The sequence below is a fragment of the Pinus tabuliformis genome, chromosome 8 (assembly GCF_031772625.1).
Source record: "Pinus tabuliformis cultivar Carrire ecotype Pingquan chromosome 8, CPIR1, whole genome shotgun sequence".
Classification (NCBI taxonomy): Eukaryota; Viridiplantae; Streptophyta; class Pinopsida; order Pinales; family Pinaceae; genus Pinus; species Pinus tabuliformis.
Genome location: NC_142294.1, coordinates 1135205128 through 1135221511, shown reverse-complemented (window position 1 = coordinate 1135221511; position 16384 = coordinate 1135205128). Strand labels below are relative to the sequence as shown.

The following is a 16384-nucleotide window of genomic DNA, read 5'->3' as shown; positions in this document are numbered from 1 at the left end:
CATCGTTCAACCATATCTCGACGACCTTCCGGCTCATTCACGAAAGCGGACTGATCATCCACAGCATTTAAGGGCAATATTTCTACGTTGCCGACACTACAAGATAAGACTCAATCCGCACAAATGTGTGTTTTGCGTCGGTTCTGGTTGTTTACTTGGTTTTGTAGTCTCTAAGGATGGGATTCGTCTCGATCCTTGCAAGGTTCAGGCAATCATTAATTTTCCTCCACCTTCAAATTTGCTTCAGATACAGAAACTCCAAGGGAAAGCAAACTTTCTGAGGAGGTTCATTCCAAATTACGCAGAACTTGCTAAAGGTTATACTCGTCTTTTGAAAAAGGATGTACCTTTCGTCTGGGACCAGGTGGCGCAAGCTTCCTTTGATGCTCTGAAAGATTCTCTAGTAAAAGCATCATTAATGTATGCCCCAGACTATCAAAGAGATTTTAACCTATATCTGGCTGCAGCGGATACGACCATTGCGATGGTTTTAGTTCAAGAAGTCGATGGAATTGAACACCCTATATATTGTTTTAGTAAAAACTTAAATGATACAGAAAGTAAATATTCTTATGTTGAAAAACTAGCGCTTGCAGTTGTTCAAGCGATTCAAAGGTTTTGACATTATGTCCTCTTTCGGAAAACTACCATTTTATCAGATTGCAACCCCATGACTTATATACTGTCGCGACAGTTGCTGGGGGGCAAATATTCAAAATGGATAGTGATCCTTCAAGAGTTTGATCTGGAATTTCTAAAATCCAAATCAAAGAAAGCTCTAGTTTTCGCAGAATTATTGTGCGATCTCCCATCGTCGTCCAACGATGAAACCTCCGAAGAATCAATCGTGGACGAGAATTTGTTTCTGATATCTACAAGCAATGAGTGGTATGGAGATATCATAATTTATCTCCAAACCCAAAAATTCAGGCCTAACACCTCTCACTCAGAACAGAAACGTATACGATACCAAGCTAAAGACTACATGATCGTCGGTGATACGCTTTACCGTCGTGGTATCGATGCAGTCCTGAGGAGGTGCCTAACCCATGAGGAGGCCAAAAAATCCCTGAATGAGTGTCATTCAGGCGCGTGTGGGGGGCATCAATCTGGATATGCAACAGCACAAAAAATCTTACGAGCAGGATACTTCTGGCCAACCATGTTCAAAGATTGCATAATCGCAGTCAGAAGTTGCCATGCTTGTCAAATTTTTGATAGCAAAACCAGAAGACCACCCGCACCTTTACAGCCAATAGTTGTTGTTGGGCCTTTCGCCAAATGGGGCATCGATTTCATGCAATGTAACCCCACCTCGACCGGGGGGCATGGATATATTATAGTTTCTGTTGACTATTTTACCAAATGGGCCGAGGCGATGCCTACATTGGATAACACTGGTGAAACAGCCGCCCTTTTCTTTTTCAATCATGTAGTCGCCAGGTTCGGCGTACCACAGGCTATAGTAACAGATCATGGATCGCATTTTCGCAATCACATGATGGTTGAATTAGCTGCCAAGCTAGGGCTATCTCATGACAGCTCTACCCCGTATTATCCGCAAGCTAACGGACAAGTTGAAGCAATCAACAATGTCCTGAAGCGTATGTTGCAAAGGATGATCGGGGTTCACAAAAGAAGGTGGCACCTAATCCTGTACTCAGCCTTGAGGGCTTACCGAACATCGGTAAAGAACGCGACCAGGTTCACACCTTTCCAACTGGTGTATGGTCTGGAAGCAGTCTTGCCAATCTAGTGTGAAATTTCGTTGCTTAAACTCGCAATTGACCTCCTCCCCGGAACTTCGGAAGAAGAGGCTCGTTTCTTGGAATTAATCCAATTGGATGAAACCCGTCGTGATGCTGCTTTGGCTAACGAAGCCCATAAGAAACAAGTCAAGGCGCAGTTCGACAAAAATATCAAACCCCATGTCTTCTCAGAAGGTGACTTGGTCTTGCTGTATGACCAAGAATCCGATAAATTGGGAGCAGGTAAATTTAATTCCTTATGGATGGGCCCCTATATTGTTAAACGAGTGTTAGCAAAAGGAGCCTACGAGTTAATGGATTATGACGGAATTCCACTGGCGAAGCCCCGTAATGGGTTGTACCTCAAGCGTTACTATGCTTAATAGTAACCTGTATGCTTTTGTTGTATTTTTTTTCACTAAAGTGTTTGTTTTGGTCGAATGATCCACCTTTTTACATTTATTACAGATGTCAAACCTTCTGGAGACATGTGTTGGATATGCCGACGGAGCGAGTCGTAGTTCGCGGAACCTATCCTCTGCAGCCTGGGCCATTTTTGATCCAAGCGGCGAGTTAGTAAATTTCAGAGGTCTATGTATTGGGCAATCAATGAATAACATCGTTGAGTATAGCGCGTTGATAGAACTACTCTCTAATGCCATCACCCGTGGTATACGCTGGCTAATCGTCAGGCTAGACTCACAGCTCGTAATACTACAACTCAATGGTATATATTTCATTCGCAATCCAGCTATTTATCGCATGTTCCTAAGGGTTAAGATTTTGGAAAGACAATTTGATTCAATTCAATACCAGCATATTTCCAGAAACTTAAACACATTAACCGACTCATTAGCAAACTATGTGTTTGATAGACATTTGCGGCATTTATAAAAAGAGACACATCATCAATGATTGTACATATGGATCATATAACTCAACCAGAATAAAACTCGAAAATCAAAATATATATAAGCTATTTATCGTTCATACATAATGTTCTGTAACCAAGACAAAATCGGTCATATGACCCAAAAACTCAAAAGTGCTAGGGGGCACCCTAGTCTAGTGATGCTCATGATAGCACGTCACGGCCTGTGCAATCATGCGCAAGAGACGAGTCCATCGTCTTGGCACGCCAGTAGTATGTCGCTGCAACTGTAAAGGTAACTCATCAATCCTCACATCGAGAATGCCGAGAGTAAGGCTCTCAACCTGCTCCTGCACAGCTGTAAGGATCTCGGCTACGTCAAGGTCGTGGAGAATAACTCTCCCAGCAGTCTCCCCTGCTGGGGCAGCAACTGGCACCCTCGGGCGAACTGTTGGACGAACAGGACCAACATCTGCATGCACACATGAGTTTGATTAAAGTCTTGATAGAATAAAGCACAAGAACATTATAAATAAGAGCAGTAAACAGTAATATGGTCAGAGATTTTACCAATAGCGCCCAACTGTTCGCCATCCGGTAACACCAAATCCGAATCACCTCGGAAATCCATACCCACATATGGATACTCGGAATAGACCATCTCCTGGCGTTCGAACCACCTGAAGAAGGTATCAGTGAAAGTAATCTGAGGTTGACCAGCATGCCTAGACATGTGATCGACCCATCTCTGCATGCGTGGTTTGATCGGAGAAGGCAAGTCGAGAGCAATATACTGAGGTTGCATCAGTGGTATTTTCTCCAAGGCGAAGGCAGTCAAAATAGAACCAAATCCAAAGTTCTTCAGCTTCTCGTCCTTTACCTTGGTCAATTGACTTTTCATCTGAACAAGTACTGCATCACACCAGTTGAATACTTTCGGTTGGAGACACTCCAAGGCGTGTTGTACGTAAGACCTGTTGGCAACATGAAGAGATGCACTACCAGCCATCCTACCGATATTATACAGAATGGACCTGAGGGACCTATCAGTAATCTCACGGATAACGACCTTGCCATCTCTTCTCGGCTGGGAACCTTGCCTGCAATACTGATGGACATAGTCTCTCACGGAGTCATTCCCCCGGGCCGAACCTGACAAAGAAATGGGAGCACCCCGCCTTGACAACCCAGTCAAGAAGTAAATGTCCACTATGGTCAAGGGGATGGATTTTCCCCTAATCTGGAATAATTGGTTAATAGGATCCCAAGCATCAAGCATGTACTGCAGTAAAGAGATCTGTGCTCTCATACTAGAGATACGGAAAAACTTCAGCAGGCCACAGTTCCGCAGCGCGTTCACTATGACAGGGTCATGGAGGGAAATCATGTACTCCTCTTCATGTTCTCGTTCTCGCCATGTAAGGGACATTTTTGCTCAAAGATCCCTGCAAAACAAACAAGAGAAGGAGTAAGTTCCTGGATTTGATGAGAAACTGGCAAAATTTCATCAAAAAAACTGTGCAAGAAGACCAGTTTTTGTGTCCAACGGAGGTAACCAGTGTCCCACCTACGTTGAAGGTCAAACTGCCTTAAGGCAGAATTACATTCAACGCAGGTTTCGAATGGACCACCTGCGCTGATGGCAGGGCGCCCTGGCAAAACCCCAGGTGCCCAGAAAGACAGGGAAACAGGCACAGAATGGAAAAATGAAACCATGAAAAGAAAGAGCTAGGGTTTAGCTCCTACCTGTTCTAGACGGCACCGAGAATCGTCCAGAGAATCTCCCGAAATCAGCTGGTGAAAATCAAGGGGGAAGAGGCACCTCCAAAGCTCCAACAAACCAAGTTCAAATGAAATGGTAAAATGAGAGGTAAAAACACTTTTTAATTGCTTTTTACGTGGTTCAAAGCGAAATATTAGGGTTTTAATCTCATTTTCAAGCAAATGTTATTCATTTCTAACTAAGTTTGATGCAACAATTGAGAATGCACTACTATCCTTGAAAAGAGAAAAGCTAGTTATGGTAAAAAATCAAAATTTGACTATATAATTGAGCAGTTTTAGCATAAAGTTCATGCTCGTTAAAAAATAAACGTAAGATCCGAGCAGTTTTAGCACATAGTTCATGCTCGTTAAAAAATAAACATAAGATCGAGCAAATGTTTCCACCCGCGTTTAAGCTCGTTAAAAAATGAACCTACCCGGTAAATAACCACCGTGAATGTAATATCATCAGCCATTAAAGCCTTGGTCGTGTTTGCACCTACCACTTCCACTTTTCATTTGGCCGATCGTTCACCTCCATATGATTGTTTACCCATTTCGAGGAACAACTGTGAAGAGTGATTTCACCTAGCCATCCTTGTCACACTGCCGTGATTGGAAAATTCCAACATGTACCTGGAATCTGCTGCTAACCCTGTTTATCACTCGTTCCTCAAAAGACGAGTCTTCTTTAAGCTCTTTTCAATTGACTCGTAAAATATGAAAAGATTGCCGAGTCCTTGGCCTTCCAGCTCGTTAAAGGACAGGAAGAGCTATCCCTCCTCTAGATTTTAATCTTTTTGGACCTGAGGGATTATTGCACAAAAAGATCGAGCGCTTGTTTTGTTCGGCTCGTTAAAACTATCGAAAACTCATCCCTTCTGTATTGTTTTATACTTTTTCGGACTTAAGGGATTAGATGACGAAAAAGGAATTTTGGAGTTGACTTTATGTACCTTTTCAGACTCTCTAAAAATGAAAAGGACCGAGTTATCCTTGTCGTTAGACTCGTTAAAATCATTAAATAGCGACAAACTTGTCATTAGACGAGAACGAGTTTCACTATCGCTAGACTCGTTAAAACATAGCGATGGGCTTGCCCGAAGGGCAGGTTATAGAACAAGCATATGTTATCCTCCTCAAGCTTGACAAAAATAAAGAGGTACTAGTCAGCAATGACTGGGGAAAAATTCGGAGAAAATGGAGAAAACTTTGATGGTAGTAGGTTGCTCTTGAACATGACACTTTTCCTCCATACCACAATCGGGTTGGGTTGTCTCATTCACAGGTCACATCACCATGGTCTCGCCATACCATCCATATTTGGGGTAATGCTACCGATCCATCGCATCAGTGTCGCCATATGTTCAAGGGAAGTCGTTCAGAAAGAGTCAACCGGGTCCCATCCACTGCCATACATTATCCTTCATCCATTCATGATCGCCACCCTGAATCATATGTCACAGGTCATTTTCACCTCCATTAAAATCATTAGCTCCATTCCGTGTCACTGATGTGGGATTCATCAAGGCCCTCCTTTGACGGGTCGCTTCTTGTCGACATCAGCTCATTATCCAAGAAGTTGATCTAGGAACAACCCCTTCAGTACTTTGAAGCTTGCATGCCTCAATGGCAAGTTTCTCACTTCCGGCGACAGGTATACATCAATGACCTTCGACCAGAAGATTTGGCGTGGTGTTCGACGCCAAATCCTTTATTCACACGATGTGAATTATACTGCAGTACCTTGAGGGTCATTATCATTATCGGTGATTCCTCTCGCGCTTGTTAACGGTTTACATCATTGACCGCTAATCAAGCGATGTCTTTCCATGTTCGACTTCAGCGCAATTCTCACATGGATCGACTTGTACTCAGAGTGAAGATCGAACGAGTTTGAAGACCCCGGATCTAGTTTCATCCATCCGAGCTGCGATATATATTCAGGAAAGATAAAGACATTTGACATGTACATCATTGCAGCAGATGATCATCCTACTAAAAGGATGATAATTTCGCCAAAATTATCAGTCTACCATCAGACGATCGGCTGTTCTATGTACAAAATTGAATTTATAAAGCTGAGCATGGGAATGCCCGCCTCAGCTAGATCATGAAAGCAGTATGAATCATAATGTATTGTATTGTATCTTATTACAGGTCTCCTCCCAGCAAATGGATGAACTTCGGACCCTCCTGGATAAAGCATTTCACCCGATAAATGGCCTCATACTTTAGGGGGCAACTGTTATAGACATTTTTGTGCCTTACAGCATTGAGCATGAAATGTCCATAATCTAAGGGATCCAAAGTCCCTAAACATGTTGTTCCTACCCCTAGAGGAACAAGGCTAACTAACCACAGCAATTCACAGAAGTTCTCCACCTGAAACCACTCAAAAACAAGTCAATTCAGGATCATGTCAACTACTCCACTGAGCATCTGCGTTGAATGTCAACTGCTACACTGGCTACCTGCGTTGAATATCAACTCCAACACTAGCTACCTGCATTGAGCGAGTTTGGACAAGTGGCAGGCTCATTCCTCAATGTGTCAATGCTCAGGAAGCTTCCAAAATGACACTTGCCTCAGAGAATTCGACTGGTGATGAGTAAGAGGTTCCAAATCTCCAAGTGGAAGCAAGAACCTCCAAGTGGACTCAAGAACTGAGAGAGGGAGAGGACACTAGTCAAATCTCAAGCTAACTCATCCTCTCTCCAAAATAACTATATATAGATCTCTCCTCCATGAGATCTAGAGGCTGGAATTTTGTTATTGCAAAGAATTGCTGTTGGTTTGAGACTGGAAACATTGGGTGCTTAATGATTTGAAGGGAGCTGAAGAAGGAATTCCATTCTGCTAGGAAGGAGATGCTGGATTGGAGCCCTCTGGGTTGTATCTCTTCCTAAACCTTGTTATCAATCAATAAAGCTATCTTGGTTTTCTCCTATATACTGGTGTATTTGTATGATTGCAATAGTGTATTTGATTTACTTCTAATCTTGAATCATTTGTGAATATGAATATCTGCCTTTGTGTTGTGTTCTTCTCCTGTCACAAGTAGCTGTTCTCTTGTCACAGGTAGCTGTTCTCTTGTGATCTCGTGGGAATCAAGTAGTTGTTCTCTTGAGAAAGCGAGGAGGCAAGTAGCTGTGAACACCCAAAGAGAAGAGGATCTAGATCGAGGGAGAAACGGAAGAAAACGGTAAGTCTATCGATCTCTCCTCTTTCACATTTCATAAAGGAAGAAACCAGGATAGCTGTATCTGTTTGTTGCTAAGCCTCTGTCACACCTTAGGTGGATAGGATCGTCCTGCATAGGCATTTTTCCCCACAACAGTAACCACTAAAGGGTCTAGGCAAAGTTGTCCATCATCGCATTCCTTTTTCGCTCAAGGGCCTCCTCCAACAATATTTTGATAGGATCTCCTGCACCCTCATCTTTCTTTTCATCCGCCATGGGAGGTTTAGATTTGCAAGGCTGTACTTGCAAAGGTTCGACCAGTTCAAGCCCTAACTCCTTATATCCTGACCTCGTTAGGGACATGCAAAGAAAAACAGAGAAATAACAAACCAATCTGATACAACTAATCCAGATTTAAATAGGAATGCAACAAATTATAGGGATAACCATAAATAAAGAGATATAGTAGAAATAATACTTCATTTCATTAATGTCGAACACTGAAATATGCTTACAAACAGAAATGGAAATAAACTAGCTCAGGAAATGGTAGCTTATCTCTAAGGAGAGATGTAGTGGTTACATGCCGATGAACTATCTTACAATGAGGCTCTAAGGCCTATTTATTGTTGAGAAACAATCGAAAACCCTCAACATCCAAAACCCTAACCCTAGGAGATGAAGTGCCAAACTACGGGCCTCGTTTTGGGTAAATTGGTACAACAACTTAACGGGGTCATAACTTTGGCATACGACCTCCGTTTGATGTGCACAATACCTCGTTTGAAAGATCTATCTGAGGAATACAACTTTGGGAATAGAAAAAATGGGCAATGGACCCATGTTGCTCCAAATTTTCCCAAAAAACATAGTTTCGAGCCTCAAAATGACTCTGGAAGTTCAAGACTCGAAAAACTACCAAAAATAGTAAATTGTTCTACATATAATGAAGCTGAAAAACCGAAAGAAACAATGGTGGGGGTCCAAGTGGAATTGGCAGGTGGCCACTAATATCCACCTTGATTAAGGATTCCCTTATTCACTCTCAGTGACTTTCACTAGAACTCCCACTCCATTACAAGATGATATATATTCCGTATCTCCATCATTTTTGCTACTTAAGGATGTGTTTGTAGAAACAACCATTAAAAAACTCAAATTAGCTTTCCATTGCTAAGATGAAGATAATGTAATCCTAGAGTGGTCTTGATGCCAGTCTAAGTTTACTATCACCCACAGTATGCGTATAAAATGCATAATCTATTATGTCCCAGGAATTTTAATTTCCCTGCGTAGTCAAACCTTCACAAATTAAGGCTTTTCGATTCTTAATTAAACCTCATGCAGAAACATTTCATGTGATTAACCCAAAGTCTAAACTTTAATATCTCTTTAACCGAAACCTTATACCCCCTTCCTAAACTTTGCCTAATCCTTAATCCTGCTTTATTTCTATTAGAACTCTCCTATAATAGAAATATACCATAAACCACTTAGCCTTACCTTTCCACCTTACCATGAACTTTTCACATTTACCGATGCTCACCTTATCGCGTTTAACCTTCACTCCACTAGATCAATGTCTCTCACGTGATCATGATTCATCCTCCAGAACTCAAACAAATTTAACTTGCATTTATAAACACATTGGCTCCGCTCAGAATATCAACCTGCGCGCACTTTTCCGCGTGATTACCATTCAGTCTGTCAAACCATGGACAGTCCTGATCACTGGAACTCAACGATATGCATCCGATCGCCCTTCCAACTGATGGTTTGATCACCTCCAGACTTCAACTGGATTAAGTTATCATTCATAACTTCATCGGGTTTTTTTTCAATTACCTCTTACGATTTTGAGGTCACACGAAAACTACTTCTGCCTAAGAAAACCACTCCATTCTTCTACCAAAACGTGGTTTAATCTCCACCGCTCATGTTCTTGACTCCATTCTACATGACTTAATCCTAGCTGCTTATTGCAAACAATCTCATCCGCTGATCTAGCTCATCCAACGGCTCCTGTGCACATTTACTTCATTCCTTCGTGCCTTTAATTTATTTGCCTTTACGTGGTTTCTCAAGGTTCTTCTGTGGTTTCAGGTTCCTCCAGGGTTTCTGGTCTTTGCTTGTTCTGCAACACACCAACCTCTTTGACTTACTCCACGTACTCTTAAACACTATCACTCCTGAACTTCATGTTGGTCCTTCAATCAAATTCAATGATCCAACACGATCCTTCATCCTCACTTCTTCTTTGTGTTCTGCTTGAACTCCACCTGCGTACATATACTATTCAGAAACTCTAATTCACACACAATTTATGATTCGACTACTCAATCCACACTTACACAATTCAAGAATCAAATTCTTTTTATTGATAAATAAATATTTACATAAACAATCTCTCTCTCTCTATGGCCTGATTTTCTAATCAGTGGCATCTGTTTTCCTACCTTCCCGTAGCCTTATAGTCAAACCCACTAACTAAGTAACCACTAACTGTCTAACTAGCTAACCCATAACTAGCTAACCCCTTTCTATTCCTTTTAGGCTTACATTTTAGATCCATAACTTTCTCAACAAAATCCTAAAATCTCTTCTTTATCTCTGAGGATCCTCTCTAGTTCCTGAAATCATGAAACCAATTCCTAATCTAAGATTTACAACCGATTCCCAAAAATTTTAACTATCCTAAATCTCCCATGTTCTCCAACATTCGAGTACATTTACAAATATGCCTCACAATACTTAATTAATTCCTATTCTCATTAAAATCACTAAAAAACCTAAATAATTACATTAATTTAACACTTAGGAAACTAACTTCCTTAGAATAGAAGACCCCCTATGTCTACTAAAATACAATAATTTTCCTGAGCTGAATGCTCTTGCATCATACTCCCAAGGTAGAAAACATTCATGACATCCTGATCATGTGTCTTCATATGTTGATAGAAAGTCTCCAGGGTCCCCAACATTAGTTTATAGTTGTCTGAAATCTCTGCACCTTTGCTGCTATTGTATGTCTATTTTCTTCTTTTTCATCTTCCTCTTATTTTCAATCAGTTTCAAGTTTCGATTGATCATTCTTCCTACTACTGTCAATCTCCTCCATATGGTCTGCCTCATCATTAATTTCCATAATTCTTTAATATTTGTCTCCAACATATCCTTGGGTTAGTCCATACTATGCCACTTACTGCTACCTCTTTCTCTTTGTCTTAGGTTGTTGTTGATGTTCACTAACTCTTCAAATGATTGTCCATCATCCCCTCTTTGAAGTTGTCAGATTCTTACTCTTACTGCCTTGTTATACTTATCCTCTTTCATGATTATCCCTCTCTACATTGAATCCTGACTTTCCAACATTCTTTCTAACAATTGAACATCTCTGTTCCATGGATTAAATACTTCCACAAAATCCTTTTCTTCCATCATTTTTACTTGGCTGCTCATCTATGCCAAATTTCCTCCAACGTTTGCAACAAAACCTTCACTCACCAAAACAATTATTAAAATAAAAATCATAAGGCCTTTGTGCCTCTTCTTCTTTTGGACACACATCAGTATGTTTCTTTTATTTCTCCTCATCTATTAGCACTTCAATATGCTGACTTAAATTCTCAAAAGAATTCTCCAAAGTACTCTCAAGACTATCAGTTAGTCTCTCCTACACACCATCTACTTTAGTGATGTCTTTCTGCTTTTCTTCACTGTAGTGAACTCCTTCCTCTGCAATCATACTGTCATACTCTGAATTTTCCAGCAAATACTCCAACAATTCAATTTCCCTATGACACTTCATCCTTACTTATGATTCCTACATTTATATACAAATTATCAATCTGAAAATTAAATGGTTCAACACTGTCAACTGTTGCTTCGCATTTCAGCTCTTAAGACTGAATTTCATCTCCTTTCACAAGAAATTGTTCCTGTGTTGTAATAACTTCAAACATCAGTGTATTACTAAATTCTTTCTGCTGCAATAATTCACTGCTTTTCTCATTCAAGAGACATTCTCCATCATTCTTTACTTCAGAGTTTTTATCTTCTGAAAGATACTCTTCCATACCTTTGACAGCTTCATAAGATTGCTCATCCTCTGCAAAACCTGTAATCACATCAAAATTATTAGGTTCAAATATACAAGGTTTTACTTCCTCCTCCTTATCTAAATTTGCCCAGCAATTCAGAAAATCATCAAAAATTCCTTCCTCAGCAAAATAAACTTCTTGTTGTCTTGAATCATCCAGATCTTTCACAAATATCCCATCTTCATCTTCACCCAAAACCTCAACTTGTTTTGGTTCAAAAATGGAAACTTCCATTTCCAACTCTACTTCTCTAAGTTTTTTCATCAGCCACTTCACCTGCCTCTATTGTAGCCTTCTCTGTAACTTAGACCACTTCACTGGATCTTTCTTCAAGACCCAACCTAGTCTTTGCTTTTCCTCTAGTATCATCCTGAATACATTGAGTTGTTCTTTTAACTCAGCAACCTCCTTTTCAATTTACTCTTGACTCATTCTCTTCCCATTTTTCTTGACATCCTCCTTCTTCAATTTTCTTCTGCTGTGGTTTTCCTTAGAACCTCTACCATGACTATTAGTAGTCATCTTCTTCTCCATCTCTATGAGTTCCTCACTCACTCACTATGAGCTGCACAAGTCTCTCCAATAACAAGTCCTCCCTGCTACATGATACCTCACTAAGATTCTCTCTTTGAGCTCAATGTTTTGGCATCTCTCTGCTTCTCCCCTTTGCAAACATATGAGTACTCCATGCTCTAGACTTCAACTCATATGCTCTTTTGAGAACACAATTGTCCTCTTGTATTTCAAACACAAATGAAATACTAGGTTCTTCCACTCTCTCAGAAACCTTTACTGGCTTCCTTCGTGACTGCTCTTCAGGCTGTGATCTTCTCGCTGAGATGCTTCACTAATTACTGTTACCTGCATATCAATGACATTTAAACCAAATAAAATTCCAAACATTCAAAATCTTGCTATTCAGCTTCCTACTGAGAACACTCTTATCCCCTCTGTCCAACCTTTAGTCGGATTCTTTAGTTTCACTACCACCTATTTTCCAGTCTTTCATTCACTTTGTTCTTTTAGAACACATACAACTTTCCTTGTGAGTTCACCTCTATAAATATTTACTCTATCTTAAACCTGTAAAACTCAAATCAAAGTTAAATAAAACAATACCTGTATGATTTCACAATCAGTCTCTATCCACTCTTCACATTCGAGTGAGTCTCCATTTTCCTCAAGAAAGCAAACATCACTGTTTTTTCTTTATGCTTCTGCAATCTCTTCTTAAGAGTATGACTTACTCTAATCTTGCATCATGCCTTCTACTTATCAGATTCAAATAACTTGATCTCCTCTTGACTGCATACACATCTTTAAAACATAACACATAATTTCCTTACTCTGCTATGATACCAAATGATTCTAGCCTATGTTGACTATCACCCACAATATGTATATAAAATGCATAATCTATTATGTCCCAGGAATTCTAAATTCCATGCCTAGTCAAACCTTCAGAAATTAAGGCTTTTGGCTTCTTAATTAAACCTCATGTGGAAACATTTTATGTGATTAACCCAAAGTCTAAACTTTAATATGTCGTTAATCAGAACCTTATACCCCCTTCCTAAACTTTGTTTAATCGTTAATCATGCTTTATTTGTATTATAACTCTCCTATAATACAAATATACCACAAACCACTTAACCTTACCTTTCCAGCTTACCACGACCTTTACACATTTACCGATGCTCACCTTATCGCATTCAACCTCCACCATTGATTTCACTCAACTAGATCAATGGCTATCATGTGATCTCCATTCATCCTCTGAAACTCAAAAAAATTTAACTTGCATTGATAAACACATTGGGTCAACTTAGAATATTAACCTGCGCACACTTTTTTGCATGATTATCGTCCGGTCTATCAAACCATGGACTGTCTTGATCACCGGAACTCAAAAAAGATTTAACCCTGCTATATAAACTCTCATCAGGGCTGATTTCCAAATTAAACCCTGTGCTTATTGGCACGTGATATGCATCCGATCACCCTTTCAACTGATGGTTTGATCACCTCTAGACTTCAACTTGATTAAGTTATCGTTCATAACTTCATCGGGTGCATTTATCAATGCCTACAGTTTTGAGGCTATGCAAAAACCACTTCCACCTACGAAAACCACTCCATCCTTCTACCAACACGTGGCTTAATCTTTGTCACTCATATTCTTGACTCCATTCTACACGACTTAATCTTGACTGCTTATCGCATACAATCTCGTCCATTGATCTAGCTGATCCAACGGCTCCTGTGAATGTTCACTTCATTCCTTTGTGCCTTTACTTTCTTCACCTTTATGTGGTTTCTGAAGGATCTTATGTGGTTTTAGGTTCCTCCAGTGTTTCTGGCCTTTGGTTTTTCTGCAACACAACTCCCTCTTGGACTTACTCCACGTACTCTTAAAAAATGTCACTCCTGAACTTCACGTTCATCCTTCAATCGGATTCAACGATCCGACATGATCCTTCATCCTCACTTCTTCTATGTGTTCTGCACAAAGTCCACTTGCATACATATACTATGTAGAAACTCTAATTCACACACAATTTATCATTTGATTACTCAATCCACACTTACACAATTCAGGAATCGAATTCTCTATATTGATAAATAAATATTTACATAAAGAGTCTCTCTCTCTCTGGCCTGATTTTCTAATTAGTGGCCTATGTTTTCCTACATACCCGTAGGCTTACATTCAAACACTCTAACTAAGTAACTAGTAATTCTCTAACTAGCTAGCCCCTTTCTATATCTTTTAGGCTTAGATTTATACAAAAGGATTTTATAACCAATTCCTGGTTTAGATCCATAACTTTCTCAAAAAAATCCTAAAATCTCTTCTTTATCTTTAAGTATCCTCTCTAGTTCCTCAAATCATGAAACCAATTCGTAATCTAATATTTACAACTGATTCCCCAATATTTCAACTATCCTAAACCTCTCATGTTCTCCAACATTTGAAAACATTTACAAATATTCTTCATGATACTTAATTAATTCATATCATCATTAAAGTCACTCAAAAGCCTCACTAATTACATTAATTTAATACTTAGGAAACCAACTTCCTTAAAACACAAGACCCCCTATGTCTACTAAAATAAAATGGTTTTCTTGAGTTGAATGCTCCTGGATCAGGTCTCCTAAACTAAATCTCTATCACTACTATCAGATATCAATCAATGCCAAACTGAGAAAAAGGAGAAGTTCATGTACATTGTGGGGTTTGAGTATATTCATCCTCCATCGTTACTGGTCTAATATATTCATTATCCATCTCTACTTTGTCTGTGATTCTCATTTATTTTCTATATTCATTTTGTAGTGACACTTGATAGTCTGTTTCAAATGAGGAACAAGACAATAATTACGTAGTTGCTCAACGCATGCAAATGGTGGAAACCTATGGATTTCACAAGAATTGGTATATATAAAGTAACATGCTAAAGAAAAGAAATTGGCAACATAAAAATCGACCATAAAGATATATTTAATGTGTAGTATAATGGAATGACAAGTTTTAGAGCATTTTTAATTGTATAATTTTAATCAGTATAAAAATTTGGAACATATTTTTGAAAGGTGGGTTTAAGTTAAGTTAGAATGATAGATCACTTGACTTTTCATTAGCTAGATGCTTTAGCCAAAGTAACTGGCCAATTGAACTGAACGTAGATGTTACTACGCTATGTATTTAAGAGACTCTACCTTTATATAAGGAAAATACCTCATTTTATTTATTGCGTTTTTGAGATATTGGGAGATGTTGTTATGTTAGTGAGATAATATTATGTTAAAAATAAGAAAATCATATTACATTAAAATTTAGAAAAATACAATTGGGCTTTAGAATAAAAAAGAATTCAAGCCAACTTTATTTATATTTATCATTTTTGCTTAGAACTAGAAAGAAATATAAAATATTTTTGAATTCAATACATAATAATAATAATAATAATATGGTTCATTATGATAATGAGTTGGAAATGGAAATAGAAAACAAAAATTGTATACTTATTTTGTAATAAAAAAGTAACAAAGGTTTATTTATGCTCGTGAGTTACTGGTGAAGTTAGAAAAATGACTAACTTTATATTGATCATGGTGATTCTAGTAGAACAATGGGCTATATACAAAATTCACACTCTTCAAATCAAATTGTACATCTTCACCAAGGCATGGATCAAACTAGGTTGGATTCTTCTTATGGTCACTTTGTTAGTTATTATAATGTAATGGTTCTTAATTTGAACCATAATGCTCCCTTTCAAGACACATCTTCCCTTTCTAAAGCTATATGTACATAAGTTCCATTGTTACTTTTCATGGAGATTAACTTTTGTATGATTTTAGGCTTTTATTAGAGGTTGCATACATGTAGAAGCTATAGTATAACAAATTTATTCAATGGATTTTGGTTAGACATCAAGCTGGAAAACAAGACTATACTACTTAGCGAGACTCATAAAATTTGTCTTCTTGCTATATTGTGGCACCCTTAAGAATAACTTTTAATATAAAGTATGTCTACTTATAGTTGAAAAAAAACATTTAGAAAAATGACCTTTTTTTTATTTGACAATGAACAAAAAATATTGGAATTTATTCACTTAGGTGCTCTATAGCCCAATAAGTGCATAATTGTCACTTAGCAAGATTAATTATGTATGTATGTATATATGTACATGGTCATATCTAATAA

At 38.7% G+C, this 16384-nt stretch overlaps 1 pseudogene; it reads right to left on the bottom strand.

Annotated features, from left to right (window-relative positions):
• The window catches only part of LOC149239341 (oligopeptide transporter 7-like), a 96333-nt pseudogene extending 84432 nt beyond the window's left edge, over positions 1 to 11901 (bottom strand).
• Between the last annotated feature and the right edge of the window lie 4483 nt (positions 11902 to 16384).